Source organism: Trachinotus anak, unplaced genomic scaffold (assembly GCF_046630095.1).
Source record: "Trachinotus anak isolate AG129_WGS33_773 ecotype Australia unplaced genomic scaffold, CSIRO_AGI_Tana_v1 ptg000004l, whole genome shotgun sequence".
NCBI classification, from domain to species: domain Eukaryota; kingdom Metazoa; phylum Chordata; class Actinopteri; order Carangiformes; family Carangidae; genus Trachinotus; species Trachinotus anak.
This window is the reverse complement of record NW_027273855.1, coordinates 15033064-15040845: the sequence shown is the minus strand read 5'-3', so window position 1 is coordinate 15040845 and position 7782 is coordinate 15033064. Positions and strand designations below refer to the sequence as shown.

Genomic DNA, 7782 nt, shown 5'->3' with positions numbered 1-7782 from the left:
AACAATTCTCAGTTTCAGGTGATTATACACATAATTATGAATATTATATTCCATTTCTCCCGATAGATTGCTCTAAACCCTCCATTATGGCAGGTTTTAGCGCAATCTGTTGGTAGAAACAGAATTTGAATGGCTCTTTAAAAGAAAGTCACTTCAATAAAATTAGTACACACACACAAACACACACACACACACAAACACATTTTATAGTAGATACTCCAGTTTAAGGGTGCAGTGACAACAGGACGAGCAGAGCATCACAGATGTCCTTTTTTAAAGCTACCTTTCCTGCAGCTATCCCTGGAGAATCTCCAGGTGTTGCCATACCATCTGGAAAATGTTGTCAGTCACTCTGTCATGTTGCTTTTCAGTCTGGGTTTCAGCAACTGTCTATGGTCACATGCCAGCATCTACTGGCTTCCCCAGGCCACAACCTGAAAAGAAAGCAATTTCTTGCGGTTAGACCACCTGCCAGGAAAGGTGAAGCTTGATATAAATACCTACTGGATGAAGGGCTGGTGTGGAAAAGAACCAGAGGTGATAATAAAGTTTGAATATCTCACACTTATTTCACACTAATGACCATTTTTTCATTTCAACCCCACTTCATAATCAGAGCTGATTTCTCTGATAAAATCAAATTTCCATCTATAAGGACAAAATACGGAAAAGCATGTTTTTATTTTTAATAACAGTGTGTCCTGTATTGTGTCCATATTGTGTAAATACAAAATTTGTCTGCCTGTAAGTATGGGTCACTGTCATGAAAGAGTGGGGCTAGCCTTCCACTTTTAGTGCAATGTTACCATTCAGCTCACTTCCACGTTCTTTAAATGACATTTAAAGTGAAGGAATTACACTGAAGGAGATTAGTACAAGATGTGTCTAGGATATCTGTAGTGTAACTTTAATGGAGCTAACTGTAAGTGTAGTTAACTGATAATGAGAGTCTCGAGGGAGGCTAATCTAGCTTTCATGATGCAATACAAGACCATCAATTAGCAATGAGGGCGGAGTTTGGTCTTTCATGCTCATCATAGCTTTGAAGGAATTAGTCTGTTTGAACATTTACATCTTTGAGTGAAAGAGAGAAAGACAGACACAGGCAAGAGGAGAGAGAGTTGAGCTGGTAGGTTGCACCCTGCTGCTATCTGAGATAAAGTGTTCTTTGCCGAGGGCAGCTCTGTCTTTCAACTCAACTTACAGCCTGTGATAAGTGATCTACTGTAACTTTATTTTACACCATAACTCACATGATTCGAGTTAAAAAAGAAAAAAGAAAAAAGAAAAAAACTGGCTTCTTCAACACTTTAAAATTTTATAAATGAAAGCAGAGATTTCAAGATTAAGGGAACTTTCAGGACATAACTTTTAAGAGTTCCTGAAAGGCAGCATATGTTTGAATTTTCAGAAAATGTACATTAAATGACATAAAATGCATGTTTACACCATATTTGTCATAGCTGTCTGCATCCACTCTTCATACCTACATGTACAATATGTCCCTTACATTGCTTGAGCAATGTGATTACAGTGTGGAAAAAAAAGAAAAGCAGCATGACTGACAGACAGAAGGAGACTAACAGAAAGACGAGAGGGAGCGTAACAGTGAACATCAGTAAGGCAACAACAGAGGAACTGCCATCCAAATGAATAACACAACAAGGAACAACAGCAGTGACAGCTACACCTTCCAGCTGCTGTCTTTCATATGCTAATGTTGGTATTACTGCCTGCCAATGCAACACAGAAGACAATATGCATCTCCGTGTGTGTTTGTGTGTTTTTTTTTTGTGTTTATTCCAAATGAAGTGATGCGCTCAGCACTCTGTGCCACATGCTATTGGTAATAGGAGTCATCTGGCAGAGCTTTGAAACACATGCACATGTGCACACATAATACAGTGTAAAGAGCTTTCATCTTCACTTTGATGTTTTTACATTATATTAAATGTAACACAGCGGTGTACTGGACAAGTTTTGTGATGCCAGTTAGAATAACAGGTGGAGGCCAAGGGAAATTACATTTTGTTTTTGAGAGGATGAGTCTGATGATTTTCTATATTTTTCTTACTGGCAACACATCCCATGAAAATAACAAACCTAAAAATTACCTGATTCTAGTAATGAGTATTGAGCCTGTGGAGCTGCAGCCTGATATACTGTGGCTTATTCCTACTGTTGTCCATTTACTGCTTAAAAAAAAAAAAGAATGAGCCACAGCGTTGCACTGGATGACATGCACTTTCATAACATGGGCACTGCAGTTTATTTTGAGTCAATCCCACATACACTGTCCCGTTACCATAAATACTCAGCAGCGTACCAAATCCATAGCAGAAAATAGTCCTTAACAAATGCAATACTCACTCTTGTATGAGTGATGGTTTCTAAAAACTACAGTGCCCATCTGTATTATTAAATGACCTATCCTTAAAAAAATGAAAGTGTATATTGTATCTGTGACTTGTTTTTTAAGATTTTCATCTTCAGTAGGAACCAGTGGGCTCAGTGTGAGAGCCACAAGCTGAGGGAGCTGTAAAATATTGAGAGACAGACTAACACACGGTTGGTTTTGATCTTTTCATAGAATTTGTTGACAGTAACAAATATACGGAATATTAACAGCCTTATCCTTTAACCTGTCAACAGGCTCCTGCTTTTTTGTGCACAAGCCCAAAAGACAAATCCAAAAATAAAACAGTTCCTCTTTTTCAGCCCTTCTGATCCCGGTCCTGATCCAGGTCTCTCTTTAAAGGAAACAAACCTGAGGAGTCAGATGATCAACAGCATAGGAAAGCAGAAAAATAACATTTACTGTACACAAAATGATGCATTTTTTTGGGCTTTTTTTGTTTTTTGACTTGTGAGTAACTGGTTAATTTGACCTCTTCTATAGCTTCCAGAAATCATTTGCATAAAAAAGGAGAGAAAATGTCACAGTTTTGTTGACTGTGTCATAAATTATGGACAGAATGAACCAGTGATGAGGGGTCACAAGTAGACATTGCTTCATTTCAACGGGGCACAAGCCAAAAAAATTCGAAACACTGGCCTCAGAGTAAATGAGGCATATTCACACAGGCAAAATGTGGTTAAAGTGTATTTGTATCTTTATTTATTGTTGTATTGCTGTGTTTTGTGTGCTCTCCTGCACTCCTGTTACACTAAGTTTTGGGGACCTTAAGCACTGATCACAGTCACAGGACCTTGTGCTTTCAGACAGTGTTGTTTGTTAAGGCTGAGTGAGGATACAACTGTTCCCAGATCAGTTAACAATTTGTAAAGGGAGTTGAACATGATAAAACAAAAAACAAAAAAAATCCACTATGAGGTTTGTATGCCACAGCTGCCACATGGTACACTGTCTACAGTCATTAATTTCTCTGATTATACAGAGCCATGTGGCACACTCATGTCTGTAAGGATTATCTCATGGTCCAGCAGCATTTGTCTCCGTTCCAGCTGTTTTACTGAGCTGATTTATCATTCACTTCAGTGATTGAAGGAAGTGTATGACAATAAATGTGATTAGACTATTTTGAGTCGCTCTATTAATATACCCACGTGGCTGTGTATGTGTGTGTGTGTGTGTGTGTGTGTGTGTGTGTGTGTGTGTGTGTGCTAGCATGTGCTACTCCCCATATGCACCACATCCAAGGCTGTCATGTGGTCTCTAAAGCATCTCTCTCTGGGAATTGAGTATCTATTCTGTGACAGAAATTAACCAAGGTCTCTGATTGGCACATGTTAAATCACTCTCTGTGTCACTGGGAAGCCACCAACTGGAGTATGTGAGTGTGCGTGAAACTGTGCACATGCGTGGGTGAGGATGTATGCGTGTAAATGCCACAGATCCCGAAGGAATTAGGTTGATTTTTGATGGCTTCCAAGCAGCCCTGGGATCTTGCATGCATGTGTGTCTCTGTTTGTTATCTTACAGTCCACATGCTGAGTTTAACTGTGCTGCCAGTGAATAGGGCAGAAGACAAATCCCATGGCTGGGTTGTCCATGATTCACCCATGTTACCTGAGAGAGAGAGAGAGAGAGAGATGAGGAGACAGGATGGGAGAAGGGGAATGCTTTGGTACATTAAGAAGATAATATGGAGGGAATTAGATATAAAAACACAGAGGCTGGCATAAGGTAAAAAAAAACAAAAAACAAGAAGAGACGCAGGGAGGAGAGGAGAGAAGGGTGTTGAAGGCTCCAGAAGGAGAGGAGAGATCAGTAATCTGAACTCCTTGTCAGAGTAACAGATTAGCTCAATGGGTAAAATGATATATGACTGGCACCAGGCCTCCTCACATGCACATGCACAAGCACACAATCACACCCCCACTGGATCAATTACCCTGTCATCCATGTGTGCAACCATACATCATCCCCTCGATTACATCTCTCTCACACACACACACACACACACACACACACACACACACACACACACACACTGCCACTTGTATGCTGACTCCTATATATACAATACGCACACAGCTAGAACTTCGTTTCATTGACTGTGTTTGTGTGTGTTTCATTAACTGTGTTTGTGTGTGTGCGTGTCTAGTGTTTTACGACCAAGTTTCCCCACTGCCTTAATTCCTATTACTGTCCATATGTTTCTCTTGCAGCCAGAGGAAAAACTGCACACCACACACACACATAAATGCACAGTCACACACACAGTTACACCCCAGAGCCTGTGGGGCTGCTTCCTCAAATGAACTGCACTGGTCAGAGTGACTGAGTCTGGACAAAGTTATTTGTGAGTAAACTTCTTTGGGCAGTTTAGGTCATTTCAGGCAGCGGAATAAACCGAGACACCACACATACTCTGAACACATGCACACACACACACACACACTCTCACACACACAAACAGGTCAGTTTGTTTGGGCAAAGTGTCGATCACCCCTCTGCTCCTGTTGGTGTAGCCTACTGGGAAATGCCCATAGCTCAGCTAAAGTGAGTTCAATTTAATTTGAACTTCACACAGCCCAGAGAGAGAGAGGGAGGGAGGGAGAGGGAGAGAGAGAGAGAGAGAGAGAGAGGAGGAGGAGGAGGAGGAGGAGGAGTGGGAGAGCCAATATTGTTTTGTCCTTCATGAAGTGACACAAACATTTCAGACTTTCCGCATGTCCAGGATTTGGCCCCTGAGAGGCACTGATGACGCATCTGGAGTTGTGTGACTGTGTGTCCGTGTGTGTGTGTGACTGTGTGTCCGTGTGTGTGTGTGTATGCGCGCTTTCTCGTATTGTACCGAGGTATTAGACCATGCCTCTTTCTGTCTGTCTGCCAATCTACGCTGACTAGAGACAACTAATATCATGTGCCCAACAGGTCTTGGCGCAGCCCATATGGTCTTGTTCACATTAGTGTGCAGTATCATTCACGTTTATTTCTTGAGCCTCTCTCGGCAGTTGTTTTCTCACCAGGCCGCTGGGGAGCGCTGCTCCACTTCAGAGCAGACAGTCCAGCAGCGCTCTGTGTCTTCCAGACGGACAGACGGGAGCGCAACAACAGTCTGCCTGACTCCCCGACCGCATCGCACCTCTGTCCCGCCACACTGGGCTACTTTCCCATCCTTTCCCGTGAAGAGGATAAGGAGGAGATTATCGGTGCAAAAACAAAAGCCTGGTTGAGGGGTTTAAAGTTGGATATTTCCTCTGTGACGGTATGTAAGTAAGCTCAGTAAGTAAGTTTCCTGTCTCACCCGCCGCGCAAAGGAGGAGGAGAGGAACGGAACTTTCAGAGGACCCTTTCTTGCACCGGAGTAGCGGCGGGGGCAGCGCGCTGGTTTTTACCCCAGGAGGTCATATCTGCCACCGGCTCCCTTTCTCTCTAGTCCGGCGGCGGAGGTGGATGGTATGGTGTAACTTTTCCTCCGCTCCAGTCGAAGCTGAGCGGCCGGTGTGAGAGAGGAGCCGTTTGATGGTACTGGAGAGGGGATGCGAGCCTCTCCTCCGTCTCGGGTAGCGGAGCGGCTATGAGGAGAGAGGTCTACCTGCTGGGCTAACAGAACAAGACCACACCGCGCCAACAGGTATGGGCCACTGGAAAGCCCTCATACCTGGGCAGAACACTCTGGTGGTGTGAATGCGCTTTTTATTAACTGAATGAAAAGTGTGCGTGATAAAAAAAATAAAATAATAAAAAAGTAACATTAGTGGCACACCTGTCACGCATGGACATGAGTGTTAAACAGTCCACTGGGTCATCTCGTCTTTGAAAACCATTTACGCGCGGAATAGATTACACTTCATCCCTTCCATTTGAGGAAAATGAGACAGGGATTTTTATGAAGGCATTAGAGTCATGCAAAAAGATTGCTCATCAGCCTGCTCTGGCGTGGTGTGACTTTTATCATCACGGTTGTGATTTTATAGCAAAGACAAATGATTGCGGTTGTTTCAGGTGTTGCACAGCCCATATAGGTTTGCCTCTCTCTCTCACTCTCTCTCTCTTCCTATCTGTCTGATACACACGCGCGCGCACACACACACACACACACACACACACACCGGGGCACACGGGTCTCAGCTGTGCGTACACGGGCATATGGCGCCGGGTTCAGTGCGCTATTTTAAGCCGAGCTGGTGTTTAACGGTGGAAACTGCTGTCTTACTTCTTGTTGATTGATTCTATGAGCTGTGGTATTTCCAGTGGTACTGAATGACAAGTCGCCTTGCTCCACGGAGAAAGAATAGATGAGGAACCTTTATGCTTCCCGTTTGACGTGACGCACTATTAGGCTACTTGTCTCCCATTTCAAAACAGATGGTTTGCATTGTCTTTACATGACAGCGACATAATGAGCACAGTTTTTACACAGTAAAAATGAGAAGACGTGTGTGGAGCATGTAGGGAAACTCACCCTGAAACCATTACTGGGCGTCCTCTGCGCAGCGCCATGGATCACCTGATGTACGGTTAAGGGTGATTCATCTAAGTTATCCTTTGCTGGTGACAGTGGCAAAATAGTGCATCAGAGAGGCTGTGGGGTGTTGTGGGTGTTACAGTGACTTCTTTTACCTCTGGATATGTTAACATATACTATTGCAAGTAACAAGGCAACACTATTTTCTCGTTTTTTTCTGTTCTTTTCATAACCAGGAGCTGTTTATAAACACAAGCTGGTTTGATTTAAACAAATATGGTCATCCCAACTGTGAATATGTTCATGGCATGGTCCTGCTCCATCTGTCATTTGTCTCTTACTCTCGCTCTGCTTTCACCAGCCTCTGTGAAGAACATGGAGGAGGCAAGGCAGAGAAGTGGAGGGAGGAACTTACAAAATAAGGAGAAAGAGGACTGACAGTGAGGCATGATTGACAGGAGAGAAAGATGCAGGGAGGTGGCAGGAAGAGCAGAGAATGATTGGATGTTGGGGTTTATGGGGAGACACAGAGATACATTAAAAGAAACAAATGTGTGGTCAGTGATTAGCTGGTACTAGAATGGTTCTTAAATGTATTTTTAATGTGGCTGCAGGCTGATGAATACCATCATGAAATGTTACATCACCAGTTAATGCAATAAATGCTTTCGGTTCTCTGCTCACATCACTGATCGCAGATACATGGATGTGACAGAGAGAGGAGATGGATGGTAGAAATGGAGAGAACGAAAGGAAAGATAGAAGAATGGAGGACAGAGGTGGGAAGTTCATGTGCAGCGGGAGAAATTAGTTTTTAGATTTTTTTTAAATTTTATTTAATGAAGCTTAAAAATGCTGTATGCACTTATGTAAGTATATCATTACAAATCTAACGCCATGTCAT

General features: G+C 42.9%; 1 protein-coding gene across 1 annotated transcript in view; it reads left to right on the top strand.

The window, feature by feature from the left end:
* Positions 1 to 5403: 5403 nt before the first annotated feature.
* Positions 5404 to 7782, top strand: part of LOC139620594 (chemokine-like protein TAFA-2) — a 77744-nt gene continuing 75365 nt past the window's right edge. The window contains exon 1 of the mRNA XM_071476289.1: positions 5404 to 6044. The gene's annotated coding sequence lies outside the window, so the exon portion shown is untranslated. The remainder of the gene's footprint in view (positions 6045 to 7782) is intronic.